We start from the raw sequence: 20694 nt of genomic DNA on the forward strand, positions 1-20694 counted from the left end.
CGGTCAGTATTTGTTAACATGTATAGATTTGTTTCAGAGTGAACACGAAATAAAGATTAACCTGCTATTTAAACGACTGTATTTATTTCATTAACAAAACCTTCAGCGGAATACATTGTTTGGTATGTCCTGCAACTATAACTCCTGTGCGTAAGTGGTGAATTTTCCGTTGGCTCTTTATTGTATTACAACATCAAGAATTCTTTCGGGGAACTGCAAAAAAAAACCAGATATGTGATTCACACAATAGGATATATCCAAAATGAATAGTAACACCAAAATGTAAGTTTGAACTCATTTCCTGATGTAAATTTATTTCATTTTACTGCCATATGAATTTGATACAATTCACGCCCCCACCCCCACCCCAAACCCAAACCCACAAAGAAGAAAACAAAACCGGAAAAAAAACGTAAAAAAAACGTAAAAAAAGAATAAATGAACAAAATATAAAATAAAACAATATATAGTTATGCAACTTATACAGCTGTCAATTGATTTCTGGAAATTTGAGTTTTTTATTTATTATTTCAATAAATATGTATGTACGAGTCAACTTGATAATGTACTTTGTAACGAATAAAGATATACGCACTTTTAAATCAGGTTTGCTATTCCAGAATGTATGTATAAATATACACAAATAACCTGCACCACAGAAAAATACAGTTTTGGTCTTCGTGTATATAGGGAGTTGTAACACGACATTGGACACACGAACGCAACCCCTTTCGGCATCACGACTGTATACTTTATAATACTTAGTAATAAAGTACGTCCTATTCGAGACAAATCATGAAGAAGCTAGGGGAGACCATTTAATTTTCTGTGAAGGGGAGAAGGTATTTTTTTGCGGTTGATAATTTCATTTCCATCTGCAGCAAATTAATTCACACCCTTGCACAAAAGTTTTCTTGATTTTCTTGCAACAGGTTATTGATATTGATTTTCATCCTGTCTTGGGTAGGATTTACCCCCCCCCTCCCCCCCGCCCCCTTCCACCCCCTTTTCTACCGCATATAGTAAAAAATGGTTGCCATCTACTTTCGAATAGAAAACATTAAAGTCTTGGTTCCAAGTATGTAGATTATATGAGGATGTTTGTTTTCTTAGATGTCACTTATGAATTGAAGATTAAATGGAGAGCAAAGACATGAAAATTATCTTATAGTTGTTTGTTTGCCAAAACAAAATGTTAAGTGAAAGGGGAGGAATATACTTGTCTTACACATTGGTTACTTGAGTGACTATATAACAATGCTGTCGAAATTGTTAGCATTAATTAATAAAATTTCATGCAGTAATGTTCCTTCTGCTTTAGCCTATATTGAAAAAAAAAACGTACATCTGAAGGCCTGTTATAAAATTTGTCTTTAAAGAATGAAAATATATACAGAAAACAAAAATCATTTCGTCTTTTTTTTTGTGATTTTTATTAAAGAGCATATTCCATTTAGTTTGAATTTTGAATTTCAATCTTTAAACGTTCCCGTACAATTGTTCAGAAAGGAACATTTGTTCTAAAAGTGAGACCAACAGAATCTTGATGAATTATTATTCTATATCCAAAACAGCAATATCCGCCGACAATATCAGTTTATAATTTCAAACCATACATACTCAATGATTTAATTTATTTTTCTACAAATATTTTAGCTTGGTATATTTAAAGAAGAGAGACCAATATCTCCGTATATAACCGAAGAAGGGGTTATGGATTTTAAACAAAGTAGTAATTTGAAAACTTAACGATTCACTCTTTCCATTAAATCAATATTTTCGAAACCCATGACCTCGCAGCCAAAAAAGATCTATTTGATATTGTTACACTCAATTTCTGTTCTTTCCTAAGCCTGACACGTTTGTTGCTTTTTTCTTTGACTAATTATTGTTTTCAAAACTTTGAGCTCAAAGTCACGGAAAGATAAATCCCCATGTATTTGAAGTTTTTACAATTTCTATTTTAGAAACTTTTCTAAAATATTATAATTTTGTGTTTGTCCAAGAAGGATATCTCATATAACCTCCTTGGTTTGTCCAACTTTAGAAAATTGTATTTAAGTTTTCTGCACATTAGACACTTAACATGCTCTACAGTAACCATACAATTTGTGTTGATAAGTTGGTAAATCCTTGATTCGGTAATTATACCAATATATAATAACTTAATTCTCAAATTCAATACTGATATACTCTGTCTTCGAGTTGTTGTCTCTTTGACACATTCCCATTTCCATTCTAAATTTTATCATTTTAATAAAGTTATTTCTCTCGAATTACGACAATTTTCAACTCGTTCTTTACTGAAATACAAAGGCAGAATATCTATAAGAATGGACATTCATAGGTGTATATGTAATTTTGCACCAAGATAAATGCCTGCATAACTTAAAGGTTAAGTAAAAAAGAGAACTAGACGTCTTATACGATGCACCGACACACTATGTACAATTAAATACTGTTCTAATTTTATCAACAATGGAAGACATCTTTGATGAAAACCCTTGACCAACTCTCATGGAAAAGAGCTTTATCCAATATTTTTCAAATTTGATATAAAAAATGGCAGTCATTATTTATTTTCCACCATAAAACCAATTGAAGCAATGTTAAAGGAAATAGGTAAATGCCAAGATGATCAAACATATATTAAACTACAGATGAAAAGGCAGTCTTATATATATATATACATACAGACACATTTATTACAAGGAATAGATATACACTTCTTGTTTTCCTTAGTTACATTTTTCATTTCATAAACTGAATCGTTTATATTCTATTTTAAGGACAAACACAATAACACTTACAATAAAAAAACAACATTTCGATTCATATTCTATGAGATAAAATTGAGAATGGAAATGGACTCGTTTCTTGGAGGTCTTTTATACAGAACCATAATTTGTTTTTGTTATTAAATTATGAACTTTTCGTTATGACGATTTTTTTATGGAAAACTTTTTTTTATAAGAACGTGAATATAGGGAAAATATTAATAGTTTTAGGAAAAGTTTCAAAAAAAGAGGAAAGGAAGTTATTTATTTGTTTTCTTTTTTATTTCGCTTCTTTTTACAACTATAATTTTATATGGTCTTTCTTTTGTTTTTGTATTCCAAAAATATCTTACGAGTACAAATTGTGTATTTTGCAGTGACCACACAGATGGCAGTTTTCCTCTATGTTTTTTTTTAATTTCATTTAATTTCATTTTGATAACTTTTCCTTATTCTAGATTAAAACAAAATATTGGATAATAATTTCAATATATATACGGTTTTCAAATGTTAATAAAGATGGTTCATTTATCTACTTAAAATTGTGGACGAATATTCACGGGTATTAATCTTGCCGAAAATAAAATTGTGTCTATCATATTAAAAGAAAAACTGTTTATACGATTTTAAAGATTGTCTATACAATTTTAAATGTGTTTGTACGACTCAAAAAGTAAAAAAAAACGACCCTGCTCGTTTAAAAAATCGTTTGTTCAAGTTAAATAGTTGCTTGAACGATTAAAGAAACCGTGCAAACCATGATCGGCTACCTGGCCAAACAGACCATGGCATCCATTACCATCACTTGGCTGTAAGTCATCATAATCAACGGGTTTACTTGTGGAATTAAAAACGCAACCTTTTAATGAATCTTTAAAAAAAACCCTGTAACATCGCTGCTTTAAAAATTGAGTTAATGTGTTTGACTGATCATGAAATCTCCTATTCCCAATTCATGATTTTTTCCTAGAAAATTATATGTTGATGATACATACATTTTACGGATTAATGATATAAAATAATATGTTCATCGACTCCGTTTTTATGATATACATCTTTTAAAGTGGTATAATAAGAGAACAAACTTACTACAAAACGTCAAATTTAACGTAATTGTCATCGCGTAGTAATCCATTAAACGTCGATTCTTGACGTTTTTCAAAATCAACAAAAAAGCTTAATGAGTTATTCAAACACCAAGAACGAAGTTGTAGGCAATATATAGCGTCGATGGGCTTGTGAAACGTCGTTTATGACTTTTTTGGCTAAAATTACGTTTTCATACAAATCGTCTTGGCGGGAGGCACTCTTTGATACTCCAAAATTGTATACAGCTAGACCAATGAAAAACATTTGAAATACGACTTGTGACAAAATTGCCAATCTTAATTTCTTGTAAAGTTTGCTTCCAAAATGTTGTATGTAAACTTATAAAGTGTTGTATAATGAATTTTGGAATCAAATACTTGTACATTTCTTTATTTGTGTTAAAATCAATTTAGTTTTATTGTAATCCACTAACGTCATAGTTTTGGTTTCACTGCCATTTACAAAATTATTCAGGGGCCGTGTCAATGAAAGTATCCTAGGACATGTCCTAAGATAGGTCTTAGGACATTATTTAGGATGGTCTTAGGACGTGTCTGAGACATGTCTTAGGATGTAAAACAAAGCTGTCTTAGGACAGTCCTAACTACGATGGTCCTAGGACCATCCTAACACATTTATTTAATTGAAAATATATGTAGAAATTTGTATGACATAGATTGAATTGTATTTTAGAACATATATGTAAAGAGAGGGAGGATGACTCTTATATAGAAAACAATTAACGCAAAATAAAAATTAAAGTTTTTACGGAATACTAATAAATATGTTATTAAATATGATAAAAGATATAAATGAATTTAATACGAAAACAAAAGTAAATGGTCACAAAACTTTGTGATATTCGTGCTGCAATTTTAGTACATAAACTAGTTTTGTCCTTAGGTCCACTCGATTTCATTACATGTATCGAATCAGGATTAGGTAAAAAAGAAGTGAACTTTTTCCCATATTTGAAAATATGTTGCTTATGATGATAGTATTGTTTAGGCTTTAAAAAAGGTATCACGAAATAATTTATTATAATACAATTAAATCTTTAACAAACATTAAACAATTTTTTTTTTTATTAATTTTATCTAAAATAAATGATAGTTTAATATTGTATTAGTATTTCTAGTATTGAGTTTATGCCATATTTGTTGTTTTTATTACGTTTTAGGACGATGTAACCTTTAGGACTATTCTAAGACACCTAATTGTATATCCTAACTTTAGGACCAAATTTAGGACATATCTTATTTTAGGAGACTTTCGTTAACCCGACTTAGGACTAAGACGTGTCCTAAGACCATCCTAAGGCATGTCTTAATCCTAGGACAGCTTCGTTGACACGGCCCCAGGTTCACTCACGACATTTTGATTGCATGCATTTCAACTTAATTTTCAAAGCCTGTTTGTGAGATATTCTTTTTTTTTAATGTAATTTACAACATTATTGGAAGCCAAGCGACGAATTAGGATTATTGTTTATTTTTAAAACCTTTTTTAAATATAAACCAGTAATGATATGGAATAATATACGCTAGCTCAGTTATGTAACATACCGGTATGTTAGCTATTATCATACATTGAGACTTTGATATATTTCATAACACTGGTGTAAATAAATGATAGTAAACCATAAACAACAGAACAATGTTTTTGTTTCATGTTCGTTAATCTTACGTGTTTTAATTGTCTATAATTGAACAACATGTGACCGGCATTAAGAACAATAAATTCATACAATGAATCGAAACGTTCGTTAAATATACATTACCGAATATAATTATCTAAATTATGACGGTTTCATGAAAAGTCTATGCAAATTAAAGGAGTTGTAGAGTGTAAATTGATTTTATTGGAAGAACGTACAAATATGTTTCGTAGAATATAAATGAAAACTGGAAAATAATCATACTTTAGAAGTTCAATTAATATGGTCAGGTATTTCCTCATAAGACCGGGTACTTAATCGGATTCAGTAGAAAGAAATCACGACGGATAAATATAAATCTTACATAGTCTGATCGATCAAGGACAATTACAATTAGATAACCTATACACTGCATGATACGTGAATCAATTTATAACAAAAACTAAAAAAAAATATGCTTTCCCAACAAGCAAAATATTTAATTCGCTACTAGAAGATTTATCAATAGAATATCTGAATAAGAAAATGTAAAGCCAAGGTACACATCAACTCCAAAGCGTTAAAAGTACCAGTAAAACAAATAAGAAATAAACAACACCAAGTCAAAAATTTCCAAACAATAGTACAAAGCCAGATTTCATGGTTATGAAAGGAACTCCGTTAGGAAAATCTTTCACGAGTAGATTCCAAGTTATTAAAAAGATGACATGAATAAACGAATCAAACAAAAAAGTTTGGAAAAATACAATCATAAATACTCTCTGAAAAATATACGTCCAACGAAAGATAGGAAAGCATTGTTTACAAATCTTACATAGTCTGATCGATCAAGGACAATTACAATTAGATAACCTATATACTGATACGTGAAATCAAATCACGTTTCTCATATAAAAAGATAAAGCAACTGAAACAATCCGTTTTCAACAAACCAAGACGAGGTTATTGGAAATAAATAGAGGACATGTATTAACTCACGAGGATAATGAACATAGTCTTACAGTATTTTTCGCCTACATAAAAGATGACAAAAGTCATAAATTATGGAAACGCACCAAATACAAAGCAATAAAAAAGGAAACGATTCAATAAATAAGGCTAACGTACAAAACGATCTGATCATATATGTCTATTCCTCTGCCGTCAGTAAGAGGGCAACAGTCCTTTTGCGCCAATTACTGTTTTTCTGGTGTATCATTTGCGCCAAATATAGTTTTCCAAATGTATCATTTGTGTCAATTTACCTGTAAGCTACTGCATACATTGTACCCATGCAGCAGCAGTAAGAAGAAAGTATGTTTCAGAAAAGGAAACATTTGCCATGTATAAACTGCCGGTTCAAAGTCCTAATAAAGGAGGAGGGAAGTCATTTTTCTTCTAATTGCGCCAATTAGAAGAAAAAATTATTAGGACTTTGAACCGGCAATTTATACAGGGCAAATGTATCCTTTTCTAAAACATACTTTGGAGGAGGGAAGTCATTTTTCTTCTAATTGGCGCAATTAGAAGAAAAATGACTTCCCTTCTCCTTTATTAGGACTTTGAACCGGCAGTTTATACATGGCAAATGTTTCCTTTTCTGAAACATACTTTCTTCTTACTGCTGCTGCATGGGTGCAATGTTTGTAGTACTTGTCGTATGTTTTATTTTTGGCGCAAATGATACCATGTAATTTTAAAACAGGTGGCGCAAACGTAGCATTGGAGAAAGAAAGTTGTGGCGCAAATGGACGTATTTTTGGCGCAAACTGGTCTCTCCCAGTAAGAGAACCTACTACCGATAAAAATTGTCACGAAAAATTGTCACGACAACCAGGAAAACATTAACCCCAGAGTGGAAATGCCTTCATATACCACTAGTAACGACGTTAAAAAAAAAACAGAAAAATCCACAATTACACTTTTCAAAGGAGACAGGAAATACTCAATGAATGAGGAACTGCACATGTCAGTCCCAGAAATCCAAAGGCCTATATATCTTATATGAACCCTTTGTTAATACATAGAAAATGTAGTCACCAGTGTTAAAGACATTTTACTATACTTTCCATACTTTTTGCAACATTGTTATAGGGAATCAAAGTTTTATTTAAAATACAGCTCTTAATTCATTGGGAATATTACAAAAACCTGGAACACGTCATCATGGAATCAAAAGTATTAACAAACGTTGGGGATGAAGGGAAATTTTCGATTGAATACAGTAAAAACATTAACAAAAATAACGAAAGGAGGAAGTTAATAAAAACTGCCAAAATCAAACGTTAGGATGGTCTGAGGACACGTCTTAGTCCTAAGTCAGGTTAACGAAGGTGTCCTAGGACTAGGACGTGTCTTAGGATGGCCTTAGGACACGTCTTAGTCCTAAGTCAGGTTAACGAAGGTGTGCTAGGACTAGGACGTGTCTTAGGATGGTCTTAGGACACGTCTTAGTCCTAAGTCAGGTTAATGAAGCTTTCCTATAACTAGGACGTGTCTTAGGATGGTCTTAGGACACATCTTAGTCCTAAGTCAGGTTAACGAAGGTGTCCTAAAATAAGATATGTCATAAACTTGGTCCAAAAGTTAGGATATATAAATAGGTGTCTTAGGATAGTCCTAAAAGTTACGATGTCCTAAAATGAAATAAAAACAACAAATATGTCATAAACTCAATAATAGAACAATACTAAAACAATATTGAACTGTTATATTGTTATTAGCATTAAACTAATTAAACAAAATATTTTTTTGATATTTGTTAAAGATTCAATTGTGGTACTTTATTTTCAATTTGTAAACAATTTGATGCATAAAATACTTCCTGATATCAACAAAGAGCGTTTATAGACTAAGTATATTCAGTTTGATCTTTAATTAATGATAGGCATATTACAAGAACTTTGTGTGTGTCTTCTAGAACTTATTTGGTTCATATGTATAAATACATTGAGATATTGCGAAGTCATTTTGGTGAAGTTGCTTTTCTAATTTAAATCACTTGTCTATAGACATATTTGTATTCTCTCCAAAAAGTATATTTTACGATGTCACAGTATTAAGCTCATCCTAAATAAATTGTGATGCCCTTTTTCGAAGCTTTAAAAATACTATCATATATATATATACAACATGTTTGCACTTGAACATACATTGCAATAATAATTTTAATGTGGAAAATGAGTGATCTCCTTTTTAACTCATCCTTATTCAAATACAACAAATCAAATCGAGTGGACCTAATGACAATTTTTAAACAAGTTCGTATACTAAAATTGCAGCACGAATATCGCATTTAATCAAGTTTTGTGATTATTTTATTTTTATTTTTGACGTAAGAAATTCATTTATATCTGTTATCATATATAATAACGTAGCTTTTAGCATTACATTAAATAAAATTGAGAAAGGAAATGGGGAATGTGTCAAAGCGACAACAACCCGACCAAAAAGCAGACAACAGCCGAAGGCCACCAATGGGTCTTCAATGTAGCGAGAAACTCCCACACCCTGAGGCGTCCTTCAGCTGGCCCCTTAAAAATATGTATACTGGTACAGTGAAAATGGACGCCATACTAAACTCCGAATTATACACAAGAAACTAAAATTAAAAATTAAAACTTATATTTTGCGTTTTAAAATGTTTTCCATATAAGAGTCACCCTCCCTTTCTTTACGTATATACTGAAATACAATAAACTATAGGCCTTTCACATCTCTACATAATTTTTCCAATTAGATAAATGTGTTAGGATGGTCTTAGGACCATCGTTGTTAGGACTGTCCTAAGATAGCCTTGTTTTACATCCTAAGACCATCCTAAATAATGTCCTAAGACATATCCTAGGATACTTTCATTGACAAGGCTTATACATTTTTCGCTCGAAACGCGTTTCGTCAACAAAAGACTCAACAATAAAGCTCGAAGAAAAAACGGAATTAAAGAGAAGTATCACATATCGAGTTTTTTTTTCTTTTGTTCATTGTTTTAAACAAAAATGTCTTCCGCCTCATGGTTTAACAAAGTGATATGTAGAATGCGACCCGACCTGATCGTTTAACTGATAGCAAATCAAGATGTTAGGATTAAATTTGTTCGCCTATTGATACTAACGTGTTTTATATGAGGTATATGTTTTATTTTAATTTCTTAAATCTTTAGTAACTTAAAAGAATATTATTATTTCTTTTTTGTTTTGTTGTTTTTTAGGGAGGGTGAAAAGATGCCTGGAGGAGTTTAAACTCTTATTATAGCCACGGAACAATATAGCCTAGATAGTGAACATTTTATTTGGAATCATTGTGTACGACTACATACATTAAATGTGTGCGCTGATTTGAAATAGTCATAACTTTCTTTCACACTATGACATTGTCATTACTTTTCAAGCTTTGTTTTAAATCAACAATATATTCCATTGCTTGATCATGAACCCCCAGATTGTTCGTTTGTTGTTTCACATTTACACAGAGGATTAATATAGACATCTGTATTACATTTTATTATTTTATTTCTGTTTTTAGCCACATAATGCAATTAAATATTATCAAATTGTAGCATGTGTTGTCAGTATCATTGCATTTAAAAAAAAACCTGTTTTTCTAACCCAAAGAATAATAGGCTAATAAATATATGGTCATATGGACTGTAACCGTCCTACAGTAACTCCCATACTTAAATATGTAACCACGTCAATTTACCATTACGGCATTTACTATGATGGTTGCATGCTCTTTAAACAATACATAACCCTTATCATTACAGGTTCCAGGGTTTGATTCAAGGAAAAATATCTTATCCTATCAATCATTTCCTAACCGTTACCTTTTCGACTCACTACAATGAAATATCTTTGAAATATCTTTGAATGTCAAAGGGGATATGATATTCCTATCGTGATTTCCTTGATAGAGGGTTGGTGATAACTAAGAAGCTGGTAAACCAAGAGTTTCAAGTGATGTTGAAATCATCCTTACGAAAATATTACGAACGCCGAAACGATCTCGTCGTAACCACAACCCCGCCTGCCTTTCTCCCCACAAAATTGACCTACCAAATTAGTCTTTTCACTGGATATTTACTAACACGAGTAGCAACACGACGGATGCTACATGTGGATCACGATCTGCCTACCCTCAAAAAGCACATGAGACCAACCCTAGTGTTTGATGGGGTACGTGTTTCTCAGTTTCTATGTTGTGTTTGTATACTTTTGTTTGTCTTTTGGTATTTTTCTTATTTTGCCATGGCGTTGTCAGTTTTTTTTCGACTTGTGCTTGTCTCTTATTTATCTTTCGCCGCTTTTGGATATACGAAGTATTGTTTATTTGATATAGTCCCAATAATACAAGGCATATAGTTGACACATGACATGATACAGCAATCAACCGATCTTCCTTATCATAATGCGGGTATAGAACAAATTAAAATATATAAGGTCAAACAACTACCTACTAGTATATATAGGTATAATAATAGTCTATATAAATGAAGAACGGATTTTTCGTTTTTTAAAGAAACGCGCAGCACAGCATAAACCCATCACAGATACCAGGATTAAACGTTTGTACATTAGACGAGCGTTTCAACTCATCAAAGGTAAAACATGTTCGAGTTGTCTTGTAAAAGTGATACAAGACAACGTGTTGAATTTTCTAATACTGTCTTCCTGAATTTGCGGTTACACAATTATACATTGTTTGTACTAAAAATAAGATAGATTAGGCAATTCAGTTTAATTCTTGCCAGCTCTGAGAAGCAAAAAAATTCTATGTAAACTTTATTACCACAAATGTTAAGACAGTGAATGTATGATCCACTTAAATTGTCATATAAGCGGGAGATTGGCTATAGCCTTAAATAGTTATCAAAGGTACCAGGCTTATAATTTAATATGCCTGACGCACGTTTCGTCTTCACAAGACTTATCAGTGACGCTCAGATCTAAATATTTAAAAAGCCAAAACATGTACAGGTTCAACCCACCATTTTGTCTTAAAATGTCCTGTACCAAGTCAGGAGTATGGCACTTGTTATAGTTCGTTTCTATGTATGTTGGCGTTGGTTTAGTTGCACTTTAATGTTCCAGTTGTTCTTTTGTTTTCCTCAAATACTTGACGTTTTTCTCTCGGTTTTGTTTTTATAGTGTGTGATAACATTGTGTGAGGGAATTCGACGTTTGCTGTACCACTGTTCACTCCAGCGCAATTTATGACAATACCACTGTATCAATCAGAATGATTTTTTTTGCAGTGTTTTAAGAAATGATTTTACTTTGTTGTCGCGTATTATTCGTGATACATACAATGTTTTAAAAAGGCGAATTTTCTGTATAAAGTCAATGATTATGTTGACTTTTGAAGGCCAAACTTTTTACAGCCTTAAATACGCAAATAAAAGATCCAAAAACTATACCAATACAGAATGACATGTTTATGAAATTATAGAAAATCTATTGGTTAATCAATTTTTATTCGTTGTTGCAAAATAATGAACTTAAAATATCTGTCATTTTCTCCCTACCCAGTTTACCCCTATACATTTTTATGATGTGGACTGGTCATTGTTATTGAATCGTAGGCAATTTGATTGGATTAAGTTGTTATTAGTTTACCTTCAAACTTGTTTATGCCTTTCATACATGACTATTGATTAATTGGTACGTGCATGAATGTGTACGGTAACTAAAATTATCTTCAAACTGGACACTGGACGAGTCAATATTATGTTTTATCAATGAAAGTTAAGGTATGAAAGGTAAGAATTGCCACTTCTTCTATTTTCACAAAATTTTCTGAATACACAGTTGAAAGATTATTTTTTAAAAGCCTATTGTGGAGATAAAAGAGAAAGTTTACAAATAAGACGTTTTGTTCCATTAAACAAGTCATTTCTTAAGAGAAATGCCGAAATATATTTTACGCACGACTACGGCAGGTAAAATTATTATTTATCATAACAAAAAAAAAGCATTTTTCAGTCTCATTGGAAAGTGTTAATTACAATTAATCCCAAACTTAAAAAGTCAGTAAATAAAGTCAAAATATGTTCGATCTGCCTATTTCTGGACATCAAAAGTCAATACGATCGTTTTAAAGTCAATTTCGTCTACCTCACAAAATCTTGTTAGGCACTATAACCCGAATTTGTTTTCTCTCAATCGATGTATGACTTTTGAATAGCGGTATACTACTTTTATTTATTAACCAAAGCTCTGATATATCTGGAAAATACAACTGAAAACACTTCTCCAAAGTCAAGGTCATTATTATTACATTCTGAGATTCCATTTTTTTTGTATGCACTTATCAAACACACGCTTGGGCAGGTAATTATCTTGTTTACTTACCGGAAATTAGACAGAAAAATCGAAACTCTGTTCTGATTATTAAAAACTATGGTAAACTAAGCTGCTGTAAAGGCTTGCAATACCTTATTAAACATGTATAAAATCGCGCACGTGTGTGTGTGTTTGTGTGTGTGTTTAAACCATATAATATACAAATAACTGACTTAAACACTGTTTGCAATTAAATGTAACTGTCATTTATATGAATAATAGACTTATAACCAATCATTATGCGCATTTGGATTCATTTGAATTGAGTGCAATTCAGTATTACGTCATAAGATAACAAACGATCTATGAAGATGAAAGGAATTACCTGTTAAATTGACATTTGTATTACAACAAGTGCACATTGTGTAAAAAGAGAACATAAATACCTTGATAAAATTATCTAAACGTGTAAAAATATGTTATTAAACATAAGTGATAAATGACATAATTTAAAGAGAATGTACATTTTGTCCCTGTTAATACAATAAACATGAAAAAGCTAAGTTAATTCCAACTACTTTTATTATTTTCTAATACAACACTTCGTCAAATTCTGCATAACTGCATGGTGTCATAAAATTCGATATCAATCTTTATTTGATTAAAATTCATAAATGACGTTATGTTTTCATGGGTTTAAAAGAGGGGGGAGATATAACAGAGGGACATTTAACATTCTTAGATTATTGTACACCTATTGCTGGAGTATCTGATTTAACCTACCAATTCAGAATGATGCACATTCCTTTATATATATATATATATATAATGGTAATGTGTTTTTCCAAAGAAATCAAACATTTTTAACTCAAGAAGATTTAAAGTTTTGAATATCTTATGTTAAAAAATTCCAATTACCGTCAAACCATCACGAAACTTTGATATTTTGAACGCTTTGAAATAATGTAGAATGTATTTCAAATAAATGATCAACAGTAAAAAATGAAGAATATATAAATATGCCAATCATAAACAATAAGTTGGAGACAAACAGACAAACCCAAAACCCACGGAAAAACAACAACCCACAAAACACTTAACAGAAAACAAAACAATCATCCTCATGAACTCCGGCATACCTGGAATAAAATCAACTTCTCAGGAAGTGTCTGCAGCTTCTGTGCAACTAGTCAAAATCATGCACGTTGTAAGTTGAATATTATATCCAATGTTCGTTTACTGTTGTATGTAACACTGACAATTAAAGGGTAACAGTCAATTGGATGCGATTACTAGTATTACACTCTTTCAGACACAAGTTTTGTGACATCAAAGAAAAAACGCATATGTCTTTTTCTAATCCGCAAGAACAACGATTATTGGAAACTTCTATAAAGTATAAACATTAAAACAAGAAATACATAAATATTACTTTGTACAATTTCGAAAACGACAGTTTAATATTCTTTTGTCAGGTCTGATTTTGGCGCTAGTCTGTGCTGGTGAATAATTGTATTATGAATTTTATATGTCTTTTGTGTTATTCTGTGTTCGAAAAGTAACTGTCATTTGATGGTTAGTAAGTTTTTATTGCAAAATAAATCCAGGATGTCTGTCTGCATCCTTGTCCAATATGTTATGTAAAAGATTATGATAAAATACAGCATAGTTGGTACATGATAGTTATCAATGGTACCAAGCTTATAATTTGATACGCCAGACGCGCGTTTCGTCTACATAAGACTCACCAGTTACGCTCAGTTTATGTAGTTAGAAAGCAAAAACAAGTATTAATTTGAAGTGCATTGAGGATCCAAAATCCCCCAAAAAAACTTGTGCCACACACGGCTAAGGTAATATATGCCTAGGATATGAAAATCTTTAGAATTCAGAATAATTCTGCTTTTGCGTGTAGTAACTTTATAAAAATGACGATACAATTGATATTCATGTCAACCCCGCAGTGCTTACTACTGGGCCTGTGATACCCTCGGGGACGAAACGTCCACCAGCATTTTCATTGACTCAACGGTGTAAAAAAAGTCAATGAATAGTGTTTGATGAATTAATAATACTTAAAGGATTTGTTTCTCAATAAATGTCCCATAATATTGCCTGCTATTACATTCTCCAAAATATCTTCAGAATAATTCGTTCTTTCATTGAAGCTTCTTTTTTATCCCTTCGATTAGAAAATGTCATTTGAAATCACGTTATTCGGATAAACATTAAGTAGTTTCGATATTTTTTAATCATTTTAAGCAAAACTGACAAAACTGTCAAAATGGCCACACTTTGGGGTCTGTCTATTAATGATTGGATTGAGTCAAGGCCTTACAAAAAGACAGTAATATTTTGTTACAAGCTTATGCTAAGATGTAATTGTAATTTTTATATTTTTTGTTGGGTTTATTTATACTTTTGTCAAACACTATAAGAATAAAATGTAAAAAGGCCAAAGAAATCAATTTCTTAAGGTTAATACTAAATTTTGATATCATCGGTGACTTAATGGAGCTAAATTATCCAGATAATATCATTCCATTCAGTTATTAATACAACTGGCTCCTTTCACTTTTCCGTCAGGTTCCTCTTGCATCGGTGAGACATTCTATCAAAATTTATGTCATTTTTAGTATTACTTTCATTGAAAAAAATGCCTGTTCTACAATTTAGCATAATACAATGTAGGACAAATAAAATATTGGAAGTATATGCCAAACTTGTAACGCATGTCTAAACTGCACAGCTATAAAACCAATTTAAATGGACTGTTGGATTTAATATGTATTTTAATACTTCTATACATAATCACCAACAATGAGATTAAATTGTCTGTTTATGAAATGAGTATGACCATTGTTCCCTATTCACTCATTAGGAAATAGGATATTTTTTTTTTTTTTTTTTTTGTTAAAGAATTCAGCAAAATCAGAAAAAATAAACTGGATTAAGCATTATCATGCATGAATGATATTACATATTAGAAGAAAATCTAAAATGCGTTTCCGAAAACGAGTGTTTCTTCGACATTTGTTCTTGTGCACATGGCGAAATACAACATACCTAAGTGAACAATGTTACACTGTCTTTGTAGTATATACATGATGAACATATTTTTATCAATTTCATTTGAATCGTTGAAAATATTTTCGTGAACTATATTTTTAGATTTTTTTCTCGAAAAGGAGAAAGTGTACTGCACTTATTAACAATTTAATTTTACATCAGTACAGTATTGTATTTCTGTTTTGTTTTGTTTTATATTTTTTTTCATTTATTTTCGTTTTGTTGTATAAATTTTTCTTTTATGTGTAGAAAACAAAACCAAAATCAAAAATTGGAACAGATTGGAGACTGCAGATATATGCTTCCAAATGAATGATTATTTGCATTTTGAACTGGTTTAATTCTAAAACTTTAAAGTTGACGAAGGTTAAGTTACCACAACAGAAACTGTGTAGATATACACCCCTTGTGAATAGTACTTTCCGATTTGAACTGGTATAAAAGATATGCTTCCAAAATTAATAGTTGTGCATATTGACCTTTGTTTATTCTTAAATTTAGATATTGACGAAGGTTAAGTTATTACAACACAGAGAAATACATTCCAAATTAAGATTACTGTCAGATTTGAACTGGTATAATTCTAGAATTCAAAGTTGACGAAGATAAACCAATTACAACAAAGACTGCGTATATGTCCAACTAAAAATGAATAGCACTTCTTTAAATATATCTGAAAAAATAAAAAGTGCTATACGTAGATGTGCATCTAAAATGAATAGCGCTATATAATTTGATCTTGTTTAATTCTAAAATTTTAAAATTACAAAGTAATTCCAAGAGACTGCGTATATAAACGTCAAAAACAGCTCTGTGCGAATTAAACTAGTATAATTCTTTAATTTCAAAGTTTACGAAGGTAGGGCACTAAAGAGGGTACTGCTTATTTTTACACCACAAAATAATAGTGCTGTGCGATTTCAACAGCATATATTTTATTAAATATATATGAGCCTATAAAAAGGATCAAACAGCATATTCAAAAAGTACCTGATCGTCTAGATAAGCCAATACTGCGCAGATAAGGACAAAATATTTCGGCAGAACAAATAGCCTTAGCCAATGCGAGTGAATTTGGCTATGTGGATAACTATTTAGTTGTAATATTTAGTTGTATACACCCATTAAACTTTAACTGTACAGATAGTAAATAATAAGTCTGTCGAACGATCTTCAAATGCGCATACAATTAATTTTCGAAATCAAGACAAACATTTTTTATACTTTTATTAGTATCGTCGATCATAGATATTTGCATTATTGTTTACTGTTTATTAAAAAAAACATATCGAAAGTTCTGTTCAGTAAAACACACAGTAGTTAGCATCCTTTTAGAACTACTTTATAACCTTATTATTTTGATATCATATACTCCTTTACTACAGTTGATTAAAATAATTTACTTATAACAATGCATTTTTCACATCACCGTCAAATGATACAAGTTATATCATAAACTCCAAACAACACCGAATTTCAGAGGTCACATTATTTAGTTTTTCTTTAATTTAGGTAAATTTAACCTTTACATTTATTTTGTGAAGTTATTACGTTAATAACCCCGTACAACAACCTCCCGATAAAATTCACGAATATAACAATTATTCAACATGCGACATCTGTGAAGATTGATATGAGGTTTCAATAAAGGACCACCAAATGCTGTGCAGCTGACTTTTATTAAGTGTTTCGTGACGTTTATTTTTAACTTTTCTCTTCAAAATTTAGCAGTTGCTCCTATTGTACAAATACTAAATTTGTTAAAAGGTGTCCAGGTACCTCAGAGTGTGAGTTTGCAGGATTGTGTGTTTTTAGGTGGATTGTGAAATATCATATGACAAATTTCTTGATCATGATCGCAAAGCATAATGCTTTAAAAGCATAAACATTGTGAAGGATGGCTGTAAAAAGAAGTACACTGATTCCATACGATAGTTACTTTTATATCAATTTGATCGTTGTTATATCGTACTATGTAACCCTTTTGCATATATTTTGTTATAATAAAAACCTTGCAGTTTAAATGACATATTAAAGATAATTTTTTCAAAGAGTCGTCTCGTTCAGAACACACCAGTGATATAAATCAGTTACTTCTTTGCTGATATTTTTGAGAGAACAAATACGTATTTTGATTTATTAGTTTTCGTGCAATACAAATACATTTTATGTCGATGAATTAATATTCACATAACACCTGTGACTACCTATCGTTCCTACAAAAAATTAAACCAGGTATGGCCACTTATTGCGGTAGGCAGTGGATAAATATAAACCTTTTCCCTCTTTTTTGTAGATATTGAAGACACGCTGGTTCGATTTAGAAGCATTATCGTATTTTAATGGAAGACTATTCATAATTTGTAAGAATTTGTACAGTAATGTGTATGTTTTATTAGGTTTTTTTTAGTTTAAAGGAGAGGCTAAAGATACTAAACGGATATTCAAAACTCAAAATTAAAACAAACTGACATTGTAATGACCCACAACAATGATAAGGAACCAAAAGATAAACACAGTTAACAAAACACATCATTGAAAACGCTAATTGACATTTCTATCCTATTTGCTCTAAACCAAACAATTACATTCGTCTTTCGGTACTTTTACGTAGACTTTTATATATGAATTTGCTTGGTTCCTTACTATAATAACGTCAAAGAAGTCGGGAAAATGTCAAACGTAAACTAAATATTTCAATCGATTGTTATAATGAACAATATAGTACATTAACAAAAAAATACAAGAAGGGAAAATCATTATTCATGTGGAAATTGCATTTAATATGACGTCATGTGCAGTCGATGACTATGCAATTTTATTTATAATTTGTTGACTTTTGAGGAGCACAATCGTCCGCTGTAACGTTAAAGTAAGAACGGGGAAAAGTTTTCAGCTTTGTTAAATAATTTGCCTTTTTGCAATATTTACTTCAAATTTTTTTTTAAGTGTTTATAAGAATATTTTAACAAAAATATTTATATTGAGATAAAATCTTGTCTTCATGGGTTAGTGGTTATTGTAAAAATTAAAATAACATGCAGCTCAAATATACAATATTATTTTTCAAAACGTCTACCTGTATTAAAATTCAATCTACTTCATTGTTATACGGTAACAAAGTGTGTAGTTTATTTTCCAATAAATGACATAGTTTAAATAGCTGTGTTACCTGCCAATTATAAAACGGCATGTCACAATATCTCATAGATGTTTCCGTGACAAGAACAAATATTGGATAGTGTCGGTCGGACCACGTGGGCATTCATCAAGGTGTTACAGGTAAATCAATAATTAAAAGGGATTTGTCAAAGCTTGTTCTGCTCTGGTTCATATACATGTTTACCTGAAGAAAAATTGATATATCTAATGGTTGTTGGTAGAGAAATCTTTATTTGAACTTTATTTGTTTATTAAGTACCGTACAAATCGATATAAAGATAATAATATTTCAGCAAAAGTTTAAAAATTTTCGGAACTGTTTTTCTATTGTACTTTATATTTTTCAGTAAAATATATGGACAAAGAAATGTTAAAAAAAGTAAATTTATTATATTTAGATTAAATTATTCATCGTTAATTATTTCTTGTTGTGATCTGTCAGGAATCAAGCAATTATAATCATTGTCGGATATTCATGTTAGCACAATAAAAAAAAAACACTGCCTTAAATGTGAACTCATTCATCGGATACGAACCGAAATGATATAACAAAAAAGACAGAATTATTTCTCTTTTGTTCAGCTTTCATATACAGGGGGTGAAACAATTAAGTTATCTGATAGTTTACAATCCTGATATTTTTCAAATTCAGATTAGTTTTTACCAAACGTCTACTGAATTAATTGGAGTCATACAAGTCGAAATTTTTTCGGTGCTTATGGTAATATTTTGTCGCCGTATTTGATGTTTCTGGTCTTCTCTTAAAAATGTTATATAAAAATGCTTCACTACTTACCCGATTTGAGGCAAATATCCGCTTGGATGCAAAAGTATAACAAAAATGTGTAGTGATGCGCGATTTGCACATCATTTTTTCACGAAATAAAAGACCCAAGAAATTAGTATAATTATGAAATTAAGGAGATAAGTATAATGACTTAATTATAATTAACTATCCACCAGTGTTATAATGACGTGGATGTTAGCAATTATTTTTTCATTTTATTTTTAATACCATTTCGTCAAGAAAATTCCTTTCATATCTGGGGAATTATAGGAAGAGGTGATTGTTTACCCAAAATTTTTCTCGTTAAAAGGAGAAAATAAGAAAAAAAGAACGTTTTCTAAAATATTATTATTTTAATTTTTGGACAATTGTGTACATTTTGTAGTGATGGCAGAATTTTAAACATAATTTAATTTTCATTCTGTTCGTCTGTTTGTGACGAATCCTCTTTGACTTTACTTGTATATTTGTGCACGAGAAGATACTAGAAATACTATGAAAGATAGTTACAAGGCAACGCTTTAAATATTGTCATTATTAAATTTCACCACATCTTAATACTAAGTATGATACTATATCAATGATGTGAACAGAATTTGAATAGTTTTGTTTTTTGCTACGATAAAAATGTAAATACAGAAATATTGAAGGCTATTGTTTTTTCATTCTGATCAATATTAAAACATAAGAAATACATATTTAATTATGGAAGACATATTAAAGACAAAGTTATCTTTAACACTTTAAGTGAAAATGTAGGCGCCTGTCTCAATTTTGCACACGCATATGCTTCGTAAGTAAGTACTATTTCTGCTGCATGTTTCACTACAAAACATACCTTCTAAGATATTTCATTTAAAAAAAAGTGAAAATGAACGTAAAAAAGATAATTTA

The sequence above is a fragment of the Mytilus galloprovincialis genome, chromosome 2 (assembly GCF_965363235.1).
Source record: "Mytilus galloprovincialis chromosome 2, xbMytGall1.hap1.1, whole genome shotgun sequence".
Classification (NCBI taxonomy): Eukaryota; Metazoa; Mollusca; class Bivalvia; order Mytilida; family Mytilidae; genus Mytilus; species Mytilus galloprovincialis.